At 39.8% G+C, this 23,879-nt stretch overlaps 1 protein-coding gene across 19 annotated transcripts in view; it reads right to left on the bottom strand.

The window, feature by feature from the left end:
* The window catches only part of Celf2 (CUGBP Elav-like family member 2), an 810,622-nt gene that overhangs the window by 78,927 nt on the left and 707,816 nt on the right, over positions 1-23,879 (bottom strand). The window lies entirely within an intron of this gene.

The raw sequence follows: 23,879 nt of genomic DNA, 5'->3' as shown, positions 1-23,879 counted from the left end.
AGGTAATAACACCACTGTGTATGACCCAGAGTTTACTCTAATCATGGAATGCTCCCACTATTTCCAATTAAACTAAATTCCTCAAAGTATTTCCAAAGGTCCTCTTATTTGATATTTCATCTTACCCCAAGGAATAAAGAAGCCACAGGATGGATGGAATCACTGGCTGTGCAAATGCTTTTATTATAATGGGTCTGCTCTTTGTGAACTTTAAATTTCCCCAGTGGACTTCCATTACTTGCAAGCCACAGCTCTGGGTTTTATCTAATTTAAATGAAAGGGAATGGTACTTAGTTATGGCACTTGTGTGATGGGACATTATTATCAGGTAGTCTGTGTGCACCAAATGCCCACCAGTGTCTTTAGAATACCAGGGAAAGAAGACAGTGAGAAAGAAATGCCAAGGGATAAGTCCCTAAGTAATTTCAAGCTGCCTGTGTGCCTCCACAGGCAGGAAGTTCTTATCCATAGAGTATGGCCTTGAGGCTAGCATCCGTACTCCATGTATTCATATATTTAATTTGTAGAGCAGACACTACTTGAGGATATAATGTTAGGAGTCCTAAACAGTCCTTACAAAACACCACAGAAGAAAACCGGAAAGTTCTGATGTGGCCACGGAATAGGGAGAGAACAAGTTTTAAGGAAGATCAGCAGTGTCTCTGAGTAGGTTACTCTTTGCTTCCATTTGTTCACCCATTTAGCAAGCATGGTCTTCTTGTGCCAGGCTCCAGGCTATGGCCATCTAGCTAGCAAAGGCTATGACAGAAAATTTCCCCTCAGGTGCTATATGGCTAGCAAACACTGGTGCAGTTAGCAGAGCAACATGCCAAGTGCTGGAGGAGAGGAAACACACAGTTAAGAAGGAGAAAGTTTCCTAGCAAGCATGGTATCTAGTTCCAGTTCTTAGACTTGCTAGCAGAAAAGAGAAGATGGCTTGTCAAACCTATGGACGTCCCAGCAAAGACACAATGGTAAAAGTGAAGCTGTATAATGACACTGCTGAGGTGGCCAAGAACCTGAGACATGATAGGCCAGGGACCCATGGGCAAACCAACTACTACTGTTCTGCTAAAGGACCATAGCAATAAAATGACTCCTAATGACATTCTACTACACTCATAGATCAGTGCTTTGCCAAGCCATCATCAGAGAAATGTCTTCCTGCAGTAGTAGGGAACAAAGATAGAGAACCACAGCCCTACGATTTGCAGACAGTGAGAGACACTGAACTACTCAGTTCTAAATGGGATAGCCCCATCAAATCCCTCCTCTCAGAGCTCATGGGACTATTAGAATAGGGGGCAGAAAGAATGTAAGAGCCAGAGGGGATGAAGGACACCAAGGAAGAAGGCCTTTTAAACACAGCAAAACCAACACACAGGAACTCACAGAGACTGGCAGCATGTACAGGGCCTGCTCTGGTCTGCACCACATGTGGTCCCAGTGCTGAGAGAAGTGGAGACCAGCTCCCATCCCTAACCCAGAAGCTATCTCCAATTGATAACAAATGCAATGAGAAATTTGTTTTCTCCAATGGAATCTCAATGGGTATGCAAGCCAAACAACTCTTCTCCTGATTTTATTGAAAATAAAAGATTTTTTCCCCTCATACAATATATCCTGATTATGGCTTCCCATCCCTCTGTTCCTTCTTGTTCCTCCCCTGCCATTTGGCTCTACTCCCTTTCTGTCTCATTAGGAAACAAACAGGCTCCTAAGAAACAATAAAAAAAAAAAAGTATAATAAGATAAAAGCAAAAATTAACACATCGGAATTGGACAAAACCAACAAAAAGAAAAGAGCCCAAGAGAAGGGACAGGAATCAGAGACCTACTCATTCGCACATTCTGGAATCCTATAAAAACACTAAACTGGAAGCCATAATATATATGCAAAGGACCTATAGGGTACAAAGATAAGAAATATATAAATAAATTAAAATTTAAAAATAAAATTTAATTAAAAAAGAAAAAAAGAAAAGCCCTGAGATAACATTTTGAAAGAAGGAACCTCCAAAGCTGCTTTTGAGTTTGTTTTCTGTTGGCACCTACTGATGGGCATACAACCTATCCCTAAGAGTAGCTCGAGGGACCTGGATAGGGTAGGTTAGGGATGGGAACAGGAGGAATCAGATGAGGGGAGGATGAAGGGAAAGAGTACTGGGAAAGACAACCGTTATTAGGAGACATTTCTGGGATGATCTTACCTAGGGTATTGGAAATTTACAAGGTAATGATCAAACCTAGGGTAATGGAAATTTACAAGAAAATTTACGAGGGTGACTCTAGCTAAGACTTCTACTAATGGGGGACACTGAGTCTGAACAGGCCATCTTCTGTAACAGGCGAGACTGGGACACCAACCCAGCCTCAAAACCTCTGACCACCCTGTTTTGCCTACAAGATGTGCTGAGGTAAAGATGGTGCAGTATTGAGGAAATGGCCAACCAATGACTAGTTCAGCTTGAGACCCATGCCATGAGAGAGTCCATCCTTGACGCTGCCCAGATGGCCAGGGACCAGAGGCTGGATAGACTCCAGAGACCTAGGATAGAACCAAACATGACTAGCAAAAAGAAAAACAAACAAAAAAAGTCAATGAAATGATTCCTAATGATATTCTGCTATACTCATAGATTGGTGCTTAACTCAATTGCCATCAGAGAGGCTTCACCCAGCAACTGATGGAACAGATGCAGAATCCCACAGCCAAATATCGTAGGATTGTAGAAGCCAGAGGGATCAAGGACACCACAAGAAACCTACAGAACCAACTAACCTAGGCCCACAGGGGCTCACAGAGACCGAACTGCTAACCAGGGAGCATTTGTGGGACTGAGCTAGGCCTTTCACACATGTTGCAGCTGTGTATCTTGGTCTTAGTGTGGGACTCCTAATAGTGGGAGCAAAGGCTGTTTCTTGGTCACCTGCTTTGGGACACTTTCCTCCTACTGGGTTATCTCTTCTAGCCTTAATAGGAGTATGCATCTAGTCTTACTGCAACTTGAAATGCCAGGGCTGCTTGACATCCATGGGAGGCCTGCCCTTTTCTGAAGAGAAATGGAGGAGTAGATGTGGGGCAGGGGGTGGGAGTGGGGTGGGTGAAGGGTTGGGAAAGGGTAGGTGGGGGAAGGGACTGGAAGGAGAGGAGAGAGGGCAAACTGTGATTGGTATGTAAAAAAAAAAAATAAATAAAAAAGAGTAGTTTGTTTCCCCAGTGAGATTCCCTGGGAGGGAGGAAACTAAATTTCATTTGTAAGTGGTTCTCTATTGGAGACTACTCTTGGCTTAGGAGTGGAGGATTGATAGTCCACTACTTCTTTCATCTCTATGGCCCCATCTGGTGCAGAGCCATACAGACCCATGCAGGTGCATGCTGCTCCAATGTGCATCTACCATGTTGATTTAGAGGCCTTATTTTCTTGGTGTCTACATTCCCTTTGGCTTTTACAGTCTTTCTGTCTCCTCTTATTTGATGGATACATCCCATTTAAGGTTGAGTGTTCCAAGGTCTCTCACTCTCTGCATACTGTCTGACTATAGAACTCTGTGTTTGTTCTCATCTGCTGCAAGAGGAAGCTTCCCTGATGATGGCTGAGCAAGGCACTGATCTGTGAGTACAGAATGCCATTGGGATCCATCAGGAGCCATTTTATTGCTAGTGGGCTTTGTTTTGTTATGTTTTTGATTTTTTTGTTTTGTTTTTTCCTTAGCACCACTGTTTGAGATACAAACCACACGTAAAGGCAGGACCCATCATCAGCAGTAGATGATCAACCCAAAAGTCAATGGCACCTTTGAAGTTCTTTGCTTCATAATTTTTTTTTTCAACTTTACAGGTCATTTGTGTACATATTATGGCTTCTGGTTTTGTGTTTTTATGGGATTCTTGTGTCTGCTAATGTGTGCCTCTCTGATTCTATATGTGTTTCTTGTGATTTTTCTTTGCCTGCCTGTCTTTCTTCCTCGTCTTATTTCATTTTTTGCCTTATTTTATTATTATCACTTAACTGCCTGTCCCCCACCCCCCAGGGAAAGGGAAAGGTGGTAGATGGACGGAAGGTGAGGTAGGGAGCAACTTGAGGAACTGGAAACCATAGCCAGAATATGTTGTATGGAGAAAAAGTTTATATAGTCAATACAATAAATAAAAAGAGTGAATATAGTTCCTTTCCAAAAGGAGTTTATCATGACAGCCAAAAGGGCAGTGTAAGGCTGTGAGGGTGGTAAATTGATGGTTTGTCAAGTATACTGTGGGGATACAAGATTTAAGCAGTAAAGGTAACCAGGCAGAAGTTTGAGTTTAGAGAAAAAAAGTCAGTTTTGGTGATACCATTGAGGATGGATCACATAAAAGACATAGGAGTCAGGATAGCAGCTAGTAAACAGCCCCAGTAACACTATGAAGTTATATAATCCAGTGGTAACCCACTCTTTTGGGGACGAGGGAGAAGAACTCCAGACTCAGACAGCCATCCAGATCAAAGAGCCAGTGCTCAATTAGGGAAAATGAGAGGAAACCATGTCAGAGGAATGAATGCCAGCCTAAATATGGTAAATTTGATGAGACTATGGCTAGCAAGACATTGGAACTTCAGGGCTCAAGCAAGGAGCTAGAAGGGCAGGGAGCCATGACAGGGAGTTCCAGGGATAAGGAAGTTGGCTGGAGAGATGTGTCAGTGCCTAAGAGCACCGACTGTTCTTGTAGAAGACCTGAATTCAGTTCACAGCACCTACATGGTGGCTTACAACTGCTTGTAACTCTGGTTCTAGGAGAACTTTCTATCCTTTGGGGTGTTACATGCAGGTACAACACTCATACATATACAATAAAAGTAAAGACATTTTTTATTTAGGGATTTTTATTCAAGGCAGTATCTGTGGATAGTGGCCAAATGCAGGTTATAGGAAACAGAAGCAAGTGACAGGGAAGACAACAGTACATGTGATAAATGAAGACCGCTGCTTCTCGTAGTTGCAAAGGGATAAATATACAAATCTTGATACATACAAACAATGGAAGATGACACATTTTCCTTTCAAGATAATAAAGAATTATATGGATTAATACATTGCAAAGTCATATGAGAGTCACAGTTTAAAGATACAAGAGATGGAAGTGTATACATATATGGAAATGTAAAAATGAAATGAATGCAGTTCTTGCCTCAGAAAGCCTATTGTTCATCATCGTGACTGATATACACATTCTATAAAAAGGAGTGCCAATCTCCAGCAAAGGAGCAGATGCTGTGAGTGTCAGGCCTGAGAGCTACAGCCATCTAGCCTTATGTGTGACGTATGCAACACACACACCCTAGAGGAGAGATCTGGGAGCCACAGGAGCATCTTTCTCCTCTAAAGCTGCTCTCAGTTGCACTTTTAAAGGAAATGAGGGTCTTCACTAAAGACACACAGCTGCTTAATGACAGAGTTGGGATCACAAGTCTAATCTCCCTGCTTTTAATCCAGTGATATTCCCCAGACCACACTGCCTCTCCACAAAATGTCTAACCTGGGACTTGGACATATGGGCTTTTAATTAAGAACTCCAGGCTTCACTCACCAGAGTCTGGCAAACACTCATACACAGGCGCCCACAACACACCCTTAGGTGAAAGTACTCTTCCTTTTCTAAACTCCAACACTGGGTCTCTGTAGCTTTATGACTAGTACTACAGTAATTCTTCATTCTTCATCTTCCTGCAGCTGGTCAGCATCTCACCTAACAACATCAAGAAGTGATGACAGCCATAGCAAAGCAGCTACTGCTACTAGAGGCTTGTACACTGTTTTATTCTTTATTGGGCCCACGGGGTAAAATCCAGTTCACAGAAATCTGGGCTGTCAGGGTCTGGAAAACTCTTGATTGGGTGTTCTACGAAGATAATTTAGATAATGTGTGTAAAGCACTGCAACTTTTGAGAAAGGTGTTCAATCAGTACTGCATTAAGAATGGCTCATTTTCATACATTCTGTTAGATGAAGGAAATGAAGGGTCTGTCATGATGGACAATGTAGAGGATACGGAGACAGATCCATCAACAGTTTTCTAGAGTACAGTATGTGCTTAACTAAGACAATACCAGAACTCAGAAATGTCCAATACAGACTAAGGAAGGACAAAGTGAATACGGTGTCTCAACACTGCTTCCTGAATACATTCTTGCTGAGACTATGATACAAGGCTTGTGAGTTTAAAGTCTGCCTGGGATACAGACTGGGTACAGAGCTAACGTGAGCAACTTTGTAAAAACCATGTCTTAGAAATCGAAGATGACTAGTGATACAGATTAGTAGTAGAGCACCTAAGCAGCATGAGGCCCATGCATTATTGCCTAGAACTATAAAAAGCTGTAGGGATGGCATCTCAAGGAAGAGAACTCATACTTAAAAGCACAAAGCAAGTGAAAACAAATGCATCATTATTACAGAATGATGCTATGACATTCTAACCAAAGCATGTTATTACAGAATGAGTATTATAGACTTTTTGACCAAAGCAACAGGAGTTCTTAAGAAAGCAGAACACTCACTATGAACAAAGTAGCTGAAGTCTAGTAAGACTAAAAAGGGATGATTACATTCATGAATACATTTCAAAGAAGCAAATGATCTGACTGTTCAACCATGAACTAAACTGTCCTCATCACCAGAACTGGCAGCTACAAGTCATCCTCAGCACCTTTCTTAAGAGCTGAAGATGAAACCAGTGTTGTCGGCATGGCTGCTTCCTAATACCTTCCAACATGATTGGGGAACCTTATCTGCTGCCTAGGCTGGAGTGGCCCAAGGATAGATTTCCATGTTGTGTGCTGCACCTGGAATTTCTAACTAATGGCAATGGAGCAGAAAAGGCTCAGAGAACTTGCTAGTCTCCATTTCAGTGTCTAATGTCTCAGAAGTTGTTAAGAGAATTCCAGAGTCTGAACTGCATCCAGTTCTGGGTGGCAAGTGAGCACACAGATTGTCAAGATTTTGTTTTTTTGTTTTGGCAAGGAGTTTGTCTTCACAATCATATAGAACTGGCCATGTCTGAGAAACATACTCAGTGATCTGTCTACTCTGTCGCAATCTGCCTGAATTTCTGACGAATCTAGGAAGTTTTATAAGCACCAGCCTCTGGCATGTAGAGGGGAGTTTTTCTGAGTTGTGATGAAACAAGGATAACCAGTCCATGACTTACGTTTGACTCAGTTGTCCTGGGAGCAAACAGAAACCCACATGCTCCTTCTCTCTGTGGAGAGTGCATTTTCATGGGGAAAGTGGTAAGTGCCAGCTTTACACACAGACACTGCTCGCAGGACTGCAGTGGACCTAACATCCTCACACACAGACACTGCTCGCAGGACTGCAGTGGACCTAACATCCTCACACACAGACACTGCTCGCAGGACTGCAGTGGACCTAACATCCTCACACACAGACACTGCTCGCAGGACTGCAGTGGACCTAACATCCAACATACTTTAGGATGGCATTTCTATGAACAAAGTTTTCTGGATTTGTATTACTGTAGATTTTTTGACTGATAGGAATCTCCTTTTCATTCATTATGGAATAACAACACTTTGCCCACAGTTACACATCAAGTTGCTGGCTAGTTTCTCGGTCTCTATTTAACTTTACCTGTTTTGAATCAAATGGAACATAATGAAAAGAGAAAATTTAATAACTCTCTCCCTCTTTTCTTCACTGGCGTTTAGATAGTTCAAGTGTGGTCATTATGTAAGGGCTACTTCATTTCATTTACACCAACTACTGGCATCACATATATAGTCAAAGCAGAACAACCCAGAGCACTAGATCTTACTTTAGCACACCAAGCAATGGTTATACGGAGCTGCTTAACTTCAAGTAAGAACAAATTTATGTGTCACCATCTTTTCTACCCTAAAGCTATGACTCTGACTATCCACCACATACAACTGTTCTCTGTGATGTTGATTTTTGGATACACCCTAACTGGTGCTGCACTACACAGGATTCCTGCATAAAGCCTCTCCACTTTGACCCCTCCTGTTAATGGGTAAGTACAAGGGGTTCATCTTCCTCATTTTCCTTCATATGCACACAGAGGCCTAGAACTGATTTGACTACTACTGGTGCCAAGAATGAAAATTCCCTGATTGGGACAGATATGGTCCACCCCTGAAAGTGTTTTAGGTTCATCTCAGAAGCCAGCCAGCTGTGGGTGACAAAAATGAAAATGAGTATAGGCCTTTAGAACAAAGCCATTATTGAAGGTCTGTGAGGGTAACAGAGCACTGCAGCTAGCTAGCAGCAGCTGTCACCGCCTCTATAGAACCAAACATCATGTCACAGTGACAGGCCCGAGGCTGGGCCACAGCATCAGCAATCACTGACCAGTGTTTAGAAAGCCCATTGTAGAGGAGCCTAGACTGATTATCTCAACCTCTATGCTCAGCCCAGTGTGCCTATAAGGAGGGCTATGAGTTATCACCTATCACTAAGGGAAGTCAGGGGACAACATAGCTTGGATGAGTTCTTACACAGACCAGAGACATGTGCAACTTGTTCAACCTGTCCATCACCAACTGATGAGGTAATCACCTCTCCTACAAGATTTAAAAAAATGCCACTGTAAAGCTGAAATAGGTTTTAGAAAGTCACCATTATACATCTCATTATTAAAACTATCACAATAGCTTTATAAAGACCAGCTATGCTGGCATATATTATAAGCTTACTGTAATAAAAATTTTGAAGGTAAAGAAGAGGGGAGTGAAACAGGCAAATCAATGAAAGAGCTCCATGCCAAAGGGGAGAACCAAAGGGTTCCAGTTTGTAAAAATGAAACAAAAAACAAAAACAAAAACAAAACACTAGCATGTTTATTTCATTCCAGGACAACACAAAAAATGATTAAGAGTATTTGGCATCTGGTTTGCATAATAACTATGAATCAAATGCAACTATACTATAATGTCAAAGTTTTTATAAAAGCGACTTTGTGAATGATAAGTTCTGAGCGAGTTGCCACCAACTGTAGGTAGGCGATTCCTTGACATGGAGGACTAAATGTATTGCCATGGGTTCTTTTTCTTAGAGCAGGGCAGTGCACAGTTATATAGCTTTGCTACTTTATGTACTTCCATCCTTCTAGTTACTGTGACATCACGCTCTGCATTAGGAGATAGGGAAGCAACAAGGGTGGCTCTGGGACCATCGACCTATCAGTACTGAGCAAGAACCTCTGCATTTACTTTCCTTTCCATCGTAAACCAGCTAGGATGTGGTCACAAGAATGACTGCTAAGCAGGAACACATGACAAAAATAATTTCTCAGATCAGTTAAAATCAACTTTAATCAATATCTATAGATTATGAAAACAGTGGAAATCATCCTTTCACTTAATTTTCCAGGCATGTATTACAGGCTTTTTGTAAGTTAGTCAGTTATTTCTCACAATGGCCCTGTTAAGTTGATATTTAGAAGAATAAAGAGGGCAGGGCAAAATACTCTGGCATAGTCACACAGCCAATAAGCAGGAGACACAATGTTCACTCATGTCTGTCTGTGGCAAGAGCATAAGCCCACAGCACCTAATCCATACATATGTGGTTTTATGTACCTATATAAAATCTAGACAATACAAATAAAACATATTAAAATGTCTTTCTGAGATTGCCTTAATTCACTTAATATGATTATCTCTAGTTGAAATCTTTAAAATCAATCAGTGTACGGACAACTTACCAATACATAAGCCATTATTCACATCCTAAGGCTATGTTAACTACTTAGGTTATTTGTTAACTACTTAGGTATTCCAAGTATTTCTTTATGAATGCTGAAGAAAGCTGTTACCTTCTGCAAACACATTTGTGGGAGAAGCAGAGTGCAGACTCATCTACATCCGGCCACATGGCCATTCCTCATTGCTCTACTGGAGCATTATGACCGAGTTACCATAGTGGGTACATGGGGAATTTTCAATCATTATTTGCTGGCATACTTTTATATATGTGCTCTAAACCAGGAAAAATTATGAGATTTGAATGGGATAGTAACAAGAACTATGACATATAATTTTCTTCCCATGGCAAATCACAACTGGAGAAAAACTCAGTGAAAAAAAATTATGATTTCTTTCTCAGAGTCACTGAGCTATGTAGTGTCCAATAAAGTTATTATGATCATTTTTATATAGAATTTGCCCTGAGGAGTTTCATAAGGGTTCATTTAAAAGCTAAAAAAATGCACTATAAAAAATGGCCTTTTCTGGTCCTTGGGAAGCAATGTTCACTCCCAGCTTTTTGATACACAATAATAATACAGTGACAGAAAACATAGAGAACTCAGAATTCTGTATCTGTTTTTGGCTTAGTGGGCTCCAACTCTGCCTTTTCAAGTCACAATGACATGACCTATTTATATTTCTGCTAGAATAATGCAGTGCAGTAAAGGGGATAAAACAAGCAGTATGACTATTTAGTCCTGGCAAAATATAAAATAAAATATGGCAAGAAAATTAGATTACTCTGGGTAGAATTCTATGAGGAAATTTGGAGTCTGTTATGGTGATTAAGTCATCATTTCTGACAGATTACTCTAATCGGCTGTCAAATAACATTTCCAACCCCATCTGTAACTTGGCACCCTAGTTATTCAGCCCATGTTACCTTCTGCGTATAAAACACACACCAAACAAGAGAGCTACAGACTAGCATTTATTATACTTATTAGCTGTGATTAGATTCTGTTTTCATACTAAATAAAAACACAAGCTTCCACTTTTCTTTACTTATTCCTAAAATAAGAAGAAAAATGAATAGTTTTAAAATAGAAAGCATAGGCCATAAAATAAAAAACTTTTCAGAAATAGTGCTATTTAAGATGGGTAATCTTTTTTCTTCTTTTTTTCTTTCCTCTTTTCCTCTCTCCCTCCCGTAAACCCGCCCCCCCCCTCATTCAAGTTTCTCTGTGTAGTCCTGACTGCCTTGGGACTCATTCTATAGACCAGCCTGGCCTTGAACTGAGAGATCTGTCTGACTTTGCCTCCCATATCAAAAGCGTGCATCACTAAGCCAGGCTTTTTTAGCAGATTAGTGATAAAGGCAAACCCATGTCACTTTTAAAAAACTGGTTTATTTTATTTCTCTATATGAATGAGTATTTGCCTGCATTCATGTATGTGTACCACATCCATGCCTGGTGCCCTCAGAGAACAAAGAGGGCACACATTTCCTGGAACTGGAGCTATAGATAATTGTGAATTGCGATGTGGGTATTAGGAACCAAACCTGGGTTTTCTGCAAGAGCAGCAAGTGCTCTTACCACGGAGCCATCTCTATAACCCTTAAGCCATTTTTAAACCTGGTGATTTCCTTGGCAAAAGGCACTGCTATTACTGTGCTTAACACTTACTGAGTGCACATTTCTTGGGTAACATTTCAGTCCTTTCCAATTTTCCACTGCATCTTTGTGATATAAATATCTGGTCTAGACAACTGTACTACTAATTACAAGCAAAACTTACTAAGACTGTACTTTGTTTTCTTAAGATATACATATATTGGGGCTGGAAAGATGGCTCAGTGGTTAAGAGCACTGACTGCTCTTCCAAAGAGCCTGAGTTCAATTCCCAGAAACCACATGGTGGCTCACAACCATCTGTAATGGGATCTGATGCCCTCTTCTGGTGTGTCTGAAGACAGCTACAGTGTATTCATATATATTAAATAAATAAATCTTTAAAAAATTTATATGCATACAGACAAAAACAAAACAATCCCCCTACAAAAATAAAGTTAAAGTTATGAAGCAATTTGAAAATAGGAATGAATGTGTGAATTCAACATGAGAAAACCTTTAAGAACTACAGTGTTGCTGAGACTAAAGACACAACAGCTATAATTAGAGCAAAAGACCACAAAAACACTGTGTGACAGCTTCAAGATCAAAATCATTGCTGATTAATGAGCCAAAAATCAAGAGAAAGGAAATAATGTGTCATTTCTTATCATTATGTGGGAAATACATGAGTAACCTTTCTCACTATTTCTTCTTGTTGAACTGTCTTCCAAAGTCAGCAATGATGTGACAACACTCATTCTTCCAGATATTAACCAGATGCTAAGTTAGATGATGTTTAGTGCAGCAGCAGCAGCAGCAGCAGCAGCAGCAGCACACACAGAAACAGTAATGCCTTACGTGTCCATTAATGAGTAGCTCAATGATCTGGTAGCTTGTGTGCACTTCTATGAAATGCTATTTAGTATAATCTTGTACTTTAAGAGAAATGAATCTAGTTTTTAAAATAAATTATCCTTTTGATATTAGTCTCTACCCATAATTATCATAGTGGCTTTGGGCTCTGACCCTAGATTTAGTTGTTTTCAAGTCTCTAGAGTTGGGGAGAACAGAGGCCTGCACACAGGCAAGAGGTCATACTGCAGTCTTATGAAGATGCCCATTTGGCATCCTTCACCCCTCTGCCTGCTTGTCCTCTTTGTGTAGCTGCTGGAGAGTCTCCTCACCTGGGTCATCTCAACATTTTTACTGGTGTTTCCATGCCTTAGTAATGATTTCTTAAATTACTTCCCAGAGAAATCTTTACTCAGACTTTTAAAGACACATCTTTGCTTCATCTTCACAGGAAAAAGTTTTGGAAATAGCTATCTGTCCAACTAGACTTGTGTTTTAGTGGCCAGAGGAATCCTAGGTACTGGACTGAGACCACTGCTAGTGGAGTGCCCTCCTCTGGCACAGGAGTAACCCTCACCACAGAACACTTTCTTGGCCTTAAATGTGCTTCATTTTCTTCTCTTCGAGTTCCCAGCTCAGGCCCATGTCTACTCACTTTATCTCTTGTCTCTTCCTATTTCCACAGCCATTATTGTAGCCATTATTCTGCCAGTCTGAATGCTGTCTGCGTCTTCCTCAGCTCTTCTAGTTATGGCTTGCCAAAACGTTTTCTATACCACTGCCGTATGAATTCTCTTGAAGCTTAAGTCTAGAAGTTTTCCTTTGCTTAAAAACTAACAAGTATCTTCTAACTTAATTTTTAGCTCTTTGGGCTATATTTCAGGGCACTGTACACTTCAACCCAGTGTTCTCTTGCCGGGCTTGTTTCTCATTTTGTGTCTTTTATTCAAGCTGGTTAACTCTTTCTTCTTGGAACTTCTGCCATATGCTAGTTCACAAAAACGTATAGGACCCTTTTCTTATGCATATACATGGTGTTTCTTTTTCCAATATAACTGCTGTATATCTGTTCTATATAAAGCTTACACTTCAAAGATTTTTAAAAAAATTAATAGTGTGTGTGTGTGTGTGTGTGTGTGTGTGTGTGTGTGTACGTGTGTACACGTACCTGAGAGCAGGTGCCAGAGGAGGCTAGAGGCTTTCGATATGGTGGAGCTGAAGTTATGGGTGGTGTTGAGATACCTGACAGGTTTTGGGAACCAAATCCAGATCCTCTATAAGAGGACTAGGTACTCTTAAGAACTGTGCCATCTCTCCATCCCCACATTTTCTGGATTTACTCAAGTAAAATTAAACAGTCTTTATAACCTGACTCTGCACTCTAAGTCCACCATGACTCACTGGTTAGTATTTTGCACCCAACACAAAGCTTCCTTCATCTATTTCAAACAACTTCAATGCCTTATTATTACTGATGCTTTATCTAGTTATTTATAACTTCCTTTCAGCTTTAGGACAATCTGTACTCACCAAAGAATTATTACAAACAAGCAAATTGTTAAAAACCGGTCTTAAAACTAACTTGCAAAATTTAAGCCAACTGTATTTTATCTTGAACCTGACAGGATACAAGTATTTTATCAACAAAATGAAAACGCATCAACAAATTCTATATTCCAACGATCCTTTTATAGTTTGGTTTCTGAATCCTGAATTGAGTAATTTTATGCCATTTTAATTAATGTCTAATATATGTACCTTTCTGCAAATTGCAACCTCTCATTAAAAAATATATGATTAAATTAGTTTATAATAGACAAGTAAATTTCATACCTCAGTCAACATTATTTTTCCATTTATTTATTTAACTGCCTCTATACATTTCTGGGACTCTTACTAACTGAATAAAAAGCAAATAACCAAAGTAATTTTTCTTTCTAAATTATGTTTCAGACAGAATAATTCATATTCTCTTGCTACGTGTCCATTCTCTTCTTCTCTACCACCCTCTCCTCTCTTACATACACCTAGTCAAGATAAATTCTAGTAAAAAGAGACAAGTTGAGAAAAAAATGCTTCATGGACAATTCCATATAACTCATGATTAAAATGCAAATCTATTAAATACATAAGCAAGATATGTGATACTATGTTAGAAGCTGTATTTATCCATCTCTTCTCTTACCATAGTACTAATTTTGTTGAAACTTTTCCAAATGAAGATCTTCTTTCTAGTGCTGCGAATTCTTTGTGAGTCTGAGTTTCATTTAACTGCTTCATTTTGATCTTTCCCTTCTACTCTAATATGTGACATAGTTTACTACCTTTAGAAATTCAGAAATTACCTATTGGCAGTGCTTAGGGAAATTATGATGACAGTCCAACTACTCTATTTAAGATACTCAGTATTTAAGCTCAGTTTTCTAAACATTAAATTCAAAGATTAAGCTTTCAAATACACAGTATGTAACTAAGACTTAAATGGCAAAGGCAAATGTAGAGAAGGCTATAAGACCAATTAGAAATGAGGCTGGAAACGATGGAGGGACAACACCTCTCAATAGAAATCTACTTTCCTAATTTCTTACATGCCTACACATGGGACATTTAATAGGAGTTTGGAGTTTGGGCACTTTATTTTGTAGTAAAAAGATCACAATTAGGATTATAAGATCTAGGTTTGACCTTACAGGCTTTGCCAATTTCAAAAATTTATAATAAAATCTCTTGATACCTTTAAGTTTTGTTAATAAACTCAGGCTTAAAGGAAGTATCACATCAGAAAAGTCAGTCACTGACTTTGAGGACATGATACAAATACCTGATATAAATAAAAGTTGTGATAAACTATAAAGCACTGTATGGTTTTAATTTTACTTCTCTCACTTAAAGAATAGAGTAAAAACTGCTTTGTGACTCTGGACATGCTCAGGTCTCACTGTGTGCTTATAGTCTGCAGAATAGCCTTCCATCCCTCTGCAATGGGAGGGTTCAGGCTTGAGATCACCCTCCTAACTCTCACTCCAGCCTCTCCAGCTCATGAAGGACACCTGAGGCTTCATGTCAGCCAGTCCATCCATCCATCTACATTATTTATTTACTGAGAGAATGTCGGTGACCAAAAGCTACTCTTCAAAGTTCGTGGATTCAGAAGCATCTGTAGGTACTATCTATGGTGTGAGGCTCTGACATGCTTTTTTCTCCATAAAGAGTTTGAACCTCAACATGGGAAGGACTAAAATGCTAACAGGGAAGAAGAGTATGGTCTAGCAGATGGCAGGATGGATTTGAGCACTTAGTTCAGCAGACTGAATGTTTTGACTCTCACTCTTCTTTGATTATGAGATTGTGAGTGCTGGTATACAGATTCAACATAGTATGTGGGAAGGAATGTTCTGGAAGCTGGAGAAAGAGGAAGAGGGATTTTAACCTTTAAGACTCAGCAGTCATCTGAATTTCTTGTTTTTGTGTTTTCTGCTACAGGATGTGCATATCAGTGTTTACACACTACTGTGAGCATGCCAAGGGTAATGATCAATTCTAGGGCACTAATTCCAACCCAGGTTTCCTCATTCAATGGTGCACTTGCCATCTATTCAAAGAGTACAGCCACAAGAAGATGAAGGTCATTGTATGAGACTACGGTCTGCTATTTCTGAAGTTAAGACCTTTGGAACTTCATTTTGACAGAGTTGCCTCTCATTAGAGTCCAGCCGAGGACTCAACATGCGTTCTCAACTTCCTTTCACATCTAAGAATAAGGTTATCTCCTCTAAAGCAAATTATGTAAAATAATAACATGGCGGTCTCCTTAAAACCAACAGTCCTCTTAGTCATCAAGACCATCTGAATGGCACTACATGAGAACATGTACAATGAGAACATCTTTAATTCTGTTCTTTTCTGCATTTCCAAGCAACAAGATTAGTCAAGTAGACTCAAAGTCCAGACTTAATTTTACTAGTGAGCTGAGATGCTGATTGTGATCATGTGCTTTTACTTCTATGTAAGCTACTGACATCAGATGTTTTATTCCAAAGACTAAGGGTTAGGGAGATTCAACTCCTCTGACTTAAGAGGCATAGGCACTGATGAGAAAGCAGAAAAGATTTAAATTTTCAAATACACTAGCAAAAAGCTGCTATTCTTTCATTCCCAATCTATCAGTGCAGCCTCAATCAGATACTGAAATACCAAAACGAGTAAAAGATTGTGTGGAGAAACATATTTACAAATTCAATTGACAGGATTTCTATTTTGAGTTAGTTATTTGACTGTGATGAGAAAAATAAAATGTATGCATCTTTTGTTTTGAGAGAAGCTTAGTTTTTCTCTTCCATCCCACTTAACCCTTTCTGAGTGTCATTTTCTGTGGGTGCCTAGCACCCAATCTGGCTGATGTTAGTCCTTGAGATTGCTTTCCTCTTGGGGTATGTCTGTATCATCTCTAATTTCCTTCCTTTTCTACATGGATCCTTTGCCCATGATCTGCTCTATATTTGATCAGCTGACTGAAGATTACCCTTTGATACTGGACTGATAAACACAGCTATTAATGTAAACAAATGGTAAGTCTCACTCTTATATGTAACAAACAGATGCACTAACAGACTACTAGTAAGCATGTCTACTGGACTACAAGGACTCACAAGAACCACATACTGTAAAGACTCCTGATCTAGAAGAAAAAAGACCAGAGCTCAAAAAGGAATCTTACAACTGTTGAGGGCAGATGATATTCTTTTAATGTCTTCTAAACTGTAGAGTGATAAGTGTATACACAGCATCCCTTATTACACAGTAGTAGATCTACCCTAGCATTTATGTGATTGGTAAATTTTCTTCCTCAGCAAAAGTCTGTTTGTGGCTATCAAAAAGACAGAGTAATATATAATTTGCTTTCCTAGCAAGTAATTTCAAACTCATGAATGATGAAGCAGAAGGAACTCTACATTTAACTTTCAAAAAGTGTGTATTGTACACATAATATTTGATCCTACAGACAAGAAGCACTGTGAAATGAATATCACATAAAATGAAGACACACAAAACAATTTATCTGTGTGTATGTGTGGTAAGAACTAGGGGTCCACTTAATCACAGGTCTCAAGTAAACTCTGAGAGCCTCATTTCTTACCCAGTCTTAGATGATGTTAATGCTGACAGTCTGCAGACCACACCTTGAATTAGCAAGATCATACTATACTTGGAGGAAGGTAATCAGCAATGAGAAGCCATTGAGGTGAAGCCAGATGAATCACAGAAAGGGATGTATAGAAACTGTCTGCATTAAAAAGAACTGGCCCCTCAGTTGAATCTAAAAATAACTAAAAATGGAATAAAATCATAGTCTGTTTTTACTGTATGCCTACTTTGTGAGCATCTGCTTACCTTTCTATGGATTGGGGCATGTTATAGTAGCTACCACTGTCAGGTTGACAGGATCTAGAATCGCCTAGGAGCCAAACAACTGGGGATTGGGTGACTGCATTTGTGGTGGGAAGGTCCACACTAACTGTTGATGGTACCATTCACAGGGTGGGATGCTGCACTCAACAGACAGAGCACCAGCACCCTCCTCTTCCTGTTCTGGCTGTGGATGAAGTGTGACCAGCTGCCTCGTTCTTGCTGTCATCCTCCTCCTGCACAATGAACTGTATTCTTGAACTGTGAGCCCAAATAAACCTTTCCTTCCTCAAATTGCTTTTGTTAGGAATGTGGACACAATGAGGAGATAACTAATATATCCATTAATTTGTCAAGGTACATTGGTCTAAAATCTACCATATCTAACTGACCTCATTCTTCAAAGCTAAAGTCACAAAGGTAAGAGTAACAAAGACTTCTTATTGTGAGTATACTACAATGACTATCATATTCCTGATCTCCAAAATGTGCCTAAATGTCTTCAACCAATTGTTCCTGAACTTGCAGTCACTACAAATTTCAGGAACAGTAGACTCTCACAGGACAAACCCTATAAGACAATTACTCACTCACGATGGCAGCCTTAAGCGTTCACCTTAAGTGTGAGTAATCATATAAGAAACAACTTGTCCCTTCAAATAATAAGTACTGTTTGGACTGCCCTGAAGAACCAGAACTTAGAGGGGCCGAGAGAGTCTAATTATGCATATCTCTAACCCTCTGCCGGAAGTTCTCTCCTTAAACTTAAAGCTAATGTCAGTATGTGAAGATAAGATTGGGGTCACTGGACCCTGTAACGGTTTCTCTTACCAATGAATTCTGATTAAGTCTCCATTGTCTGCTTCTCACTATTAATATCACCCATTTCTTTAACTGCAATGGTTGGCTAAGTAAAGATTATTGGGCTTGCTGGGGCCAGGGTTTCTGCTTCAAACCTCAGTAACAGAAGAAGTCAACTCTGTTTGTTCCTCAGTGCCCAGTCCTTGGAGCTGATGTTGTCTACTTCCTGAACTGGAAGTTTTGAAACTTCCCTAATACTGGAACCATTTGGGAAGCTTTAAAAACATGGATGCTTGGCTCCCATCTAAGAAAGATTCTTATTGATTCTACCCATGGTACAGCTTTGCATATGTAATTTTAAAATCTTTCCAAGATTCCCAAAGTCTTACCTTACAGATGAAATTGGGAATCACTACTCTAGCTGTAGTTACTAACTTGAACATTACGGGTTGCTTTCATTTTCTTCATTAATTTGTTTAAAATTTATCTGCTTCATGATCATTTTAGATAAATGGCCAGAAAGACGGTGATTATTATGCCTTTAGGTTTTTCTCAGAAATAAAAATGAAGAAACAAACCACCAACAGCCTCCTAGGTAGGAGGAAAATCCAAGAATACATTGGTAATTTGAACTCAGAATTTCTGATTCTTTAAAATACTGTGTTTGGCATAATTTTATAGGAAGCTGGTAAAGATATGACATGATTTGTTGTCCTTTCTCCACTAATACTTGGTTGTTATATTTAGTACACTATCAGCTGACCTTTCTGGGTTTCAGGTTCTTCATCTATAATGTTGGGAGGTTGGCTAATATAAGCTCCTACAGAGTCTAAATATCATTAGATTTATCCTACTTTCTTCACTCCATATGTCTTTTCTTCCTCTGTTGACCCACATAAGAAACTGAAACAAAGAGAAACCTAATTTTAATTAGCTATAGGATTTGCTGAGATTTTTATTTTTATTTAATGCACTGATATTTTTGTTAATGACCTAGGAAGGTTTAACATTTGGACAACTGTGACTCGGAAATGACTTAAGTCACTTTAAGACAGATTCTTGAGCAAGTGATTCAGTGGTACTTGTGAGGACTTTTTTGAGGAGCTGTGGTTATAGCTGTGGTACTAGGTAGGTAGATAAGATAGCATTCTTGGCCCATGTCCCAGGACAGAGTAAAGACAAATACTATTACTTTTAAACATTTTCTTTATTTTTTTAAGCTTCAGTTTTTAATTATATTTTGTTTTATATGTATTGGTGTTCTTCATGCATATATATCTACATACTACATGACAGACGAGGGTGGTGGATCATGTGGAACTGTAGTTACAGATGGTTATGTCCTACCATGTCAGTGCTGGTGACTGAACCTGAATCCTCTGTTAGAGAAACCAGTGCTCTTAACTGCTGAGCCATTTCTTCAGGGTCCAACTATAACTTTTATTGATTGAATATTTACTATTATTTTATTAAATTATTTAAAATTTGAAAGCCACTGAAAAACAAAAATTACATACACAAATATTTGTAAAAGCAAAATCTGATAAAAACATACTTATAAAATAAACATATGAAATAAATGTAAATAAAATATATGAAATGGCAGTAATTTATTTACAATTTCATAATCCCTATGACTTGCTGACATGATTTCTTCTGTATGGTGAAAGTCACAGACGACTTTGGACAAAGTATCTTACATCGTTCCTTGGTATGTACTTAAAAAGGTGCTCTTCTGAAGCAACAATAATACCATGTTTGGGCAAATTCATAGGCTGCTCACCTCACAGAGTAGAGTATACCATGGCTTAAGTAACTGCTTTAAGCTTCCCAGGGGTAAAGATGGGTTTCTTGTCATTCTTTCCCTCCTACCCCTGACATATAACAGTGCCATGGAAACTGTGGGCCTAAAGGGGTGGCAAAAGTAATCTGCTCCTGAACATGAGAATTCCTTTAAATTCATATAAAAGCAGGAGACCACAATGAACAGAAGAATTCATCTCTTCATTCTACCTCTCCTCTTGATGAAAGAGAATGGTTCAGTGGGACAGAAAGAACAGGTAGCAGGATGGGAATGGGGAGGGTAGACACAAGTACTTCTGCAGACGATTATCTGGGTCCCCAGTGTAGCAGTCCTTGCTTTCCTTGGGCTGGGGGAGGGCTGTGACTAGTCTCATCACACAGTGTCTAAGGAACCTGCTGCCTGGGTCTGTTTCTCAGAGCCTGCACCTGTGCTGGAGTCCAATCCCTTACCGGCTGGGGCGGTTGAAGCACAGCAGCTTCCTACATGCTTATGAAGATTTCACTGCATCAAGCTTCCTCATCAATGAAACCACATGGTAAACCCAGCTGCTTTCAGAATTCCTACAAATGTGTCTAGTACAGCAGTGTGTGATGATATGATGGTGGATAAGTTGAAATTTGGAGTTTTCTTCCCATTTTTATGGCAGTGACATGATTCTTTTCCCCTGCTGCTTCAAGCTAAGATGGTTTTGCTTAGTGTTTTAAAATAAGTCTCAGGCCCTGTCTTGTCTTCCCCATAGGATCCAAGAAGCACACAATAGGGAAGGGTAGGGAGTCCAGTTCCATAGATAAACTTTAGAATGCAATGATGGGCTAGTGACAAACCTGGGTACATAGAGATAAAGAAAAGCCCCCATTACATGAATCTCAATGGGATGATATTGGTAAAGCTATACTCTTCTGAAGAAAGGCGTTACATTTATAATCATTGTTTTGCAAAGCTATTCCTCTTAGGGTGATTCTTCGATATTCATATTCTTCTTCAAGAACTGAAAAATAGCAGCCTCATTTGAGGTTTTAGCAAACTTCTTGCTTTGGCTACAGTGTTTTCTATGACTTGTGACTGCTAGAGAGTATGGTTTCATATCTGGGCAGAGCTGAGCCACATAAGTTGAAGCAGGATCAGCCCATGGTGTGAGCACATGTGGAGATGTCTATATGACCTTACGGTCTCAACTGCTGGTACCATCCTGCATAGTTGGAAGTGAATAGCTGTCCTGATTCCAGTGCTAGCTCAGCACATCACACTGCAATCTGCAGCAGGAAAAGACTAAGGATTCCTCAAAAGGAACTCCTAAACTCTTGACAGGTTCTGTTGGCAGGAATGGGGACTGTCATGTCAGAAAACAGTAGAAAGACCTTCATTGATTTCATAATTCAGACTCTTGGCTTTGAATCTGACTATTTGTGAACTCAGTTACCAGTTGGGTAATCCAAACAGGATATCCACTCTCTCCCTGTCTCTTAGATTTTCATGTCATCAAAACCAGGGAATCCTTTGAATTTCCTGTGTCTGTTGTTTCGACTCCCTTTTCACTTCTGATTTTGTTAATTTGGGTACTCTCTCTCTCTGCCTTTTAGTTTGTTTGGATAAGGGTTTGTCTATCTTGTTGGTTTTCTCAAAGAACCAGCTCTTGTTTTTGTTGATTCTTTGCATTGTTCTCTTTGTTTCTAATTGATTAATTTCAGCCCTGAGTTTGATTATTTTCTGCCATCTACTCCTCTTGGATGTGTTTGCTTTTTATTTCCCCTAGAGCTTTCAGGTGTACTTTTATGTTGCTATATAAGAACTCTATAATTTTTTTATGAAGGTACTGACTGCTACGAACTTTCCTCTTAGCACTGCTTTCATTGTGTCCCATAAGTTTGTGTATGCAGAACCTTCATTTTCATTGACTTCTACAAAGTTTTTAATTTCTCTCTTTATTTCTTCTCTGAGCCAGTGATCACTGAATAGAGTTTCCATGAGTTGGTAGGTTTTCTGTTTGTTTCTGTTGTTTAAGTTCAGCTTTAATTCATGGTGGTCTGATAAGATACAAGGGGCTACTTCAGTCATCTTGCATCTGTTGAGGTTTGCTTTGCTGACTATATGGTCAATTTTGGAGAAGGTTCTCTGAGGTGCTGAGAAGAAGGTATATTATTTTGTGTTTCAGTGAAATGTTCTGTAGATATATGTTAGGTCCATTTGATTCATAACATTAGTTAATTTCATTATTTCTCTGTTTAATTTCTGTCTAGATGACCTGTTGATTGGTGAGAATGGGGTATTGAAGTCTTCCACTATTAATTGGTGGGGTTTGATATGTGGTTTAAGCTTTAGTAATGTTTCTTTTACGAATGTGGATACCTTTGCATTTGGGGCATGTATGTCCAGCATACCTCAGGGACTCTAGCTCAACTATGTTCATAATGGCTTTACTCATAATAGCCAGGAACTGGAAACAATTTAGATGTCCCTCAATGGAATAATAGATAAAGAATCTATGGTACATCTACACAATGGAATATTATTCAGCTATTAAAAACAAAAACATTACGAACTTTGTAGGCAAATGGATGAAACTTGAGAATATCTTCCTGAGTAAGGTAACCCAGACCACAAAAGACATGCATGGTATGACTTACTTAAAAGTGGTATTAGCCATGAAATACAGGATGCCACACTACATTCCACAGACCCAAAGAAGCTAAGCAAGAACAAATGCCCAAGTGAGGCTGCTTGAATCTCACTCAGAAGGGGGAATAAAATAGTCATAGGAGATAGATGGAGGGAGGAGAATGGGTAGGAGAGGGGATGGGGAGGGGAATGGGGGAGGTTCACAATCAGGTGTGGGAAGAGATAGGGGAGATGGCCACATAGCCATAAAAATGAACAAAAATCTGCAGCTGGTGGAGGTGGGGATAGGGAGACTCCTAAGAATTAATTGGGGTGTCCTTTGCTGAGAATCACAGCAGTGGGGACATGGAACCTGAAGAGGCCACCTCTTATAGCCAAGCAGGAACCTCAGTGGAGTGATAGGGATACTAAGCCACCCACAAAACTTCTGCCCCCAAATTTATCCTGCCTACAAGAAATGCAGGGACAGGGAATGGGTCAGAGAATAACTGAGGAATAACCAGCCCAACTAGAGACCCAGCCCATGGGCAAGCACCGATCCCGATCCCTGACACTACTAATGGTATTCTGTTATGTTTGTAGTGCCTACAGGAGCCTAGCATGACTGTCATCTGAGAAGCTCTACCCATCAGCTGACTCAGAAAGGTGCAGAGATCCACAGCCAAACATTTGATGGAGCTTGGGGACTCTTATGGAAGAGTTGGAGGAAGGATTCAGGGCCCTGATAGGAACTCTACAGGGAGACCAACAGAGCCAATTAACCTGGACCTTGGGAGCTCTCAGAGACTGAACCACCAACCAAAGAGCATATACCATCTGGACCTAACATTCCCTGCTCCCTCTGGCCCCCGGCCCAGCACACATATGTAGCAGATGTGTAGCTTGGTCTTCATGTGGGTTTTTAACAATTGGAGTGGGGCTGATACTAAAGCTGTTGCCTGTCTGTGGAATCTGTTCCCTTAACTTGGCTGTCTTGTCTGGCCTCAGTGTCTCCTCTGTAGAGACTTGATGTGCTGGGGAGCGGATAAGGGGGGGGTCTAATCTCTCAGAGGAGAAGGGGAAGGATGAGGGGGGAGG

The sequence above is a fragment of the Arvicanthis niloticus genome, chromosome 8, assembly GCF_011762505.2.
Source record: "Arvicanthis niloticus isolate mArvNil1 chromosome 8, mArvNil1.pat.X, whole genome shotgun sequence".
NCBI classification, from domain to species: domain Eukaryota; kingdom Metazoa; phylum Chordata; class Mammalia; order Rodentia; family Muridae; genus Arvicanthis; species Arvicanthis niloticus.
The sequence above is the reverse complement of the archived record's forward strand: the minus strand, read 5'-3'. Positions and strand labels throughout refer to the sequence as shown.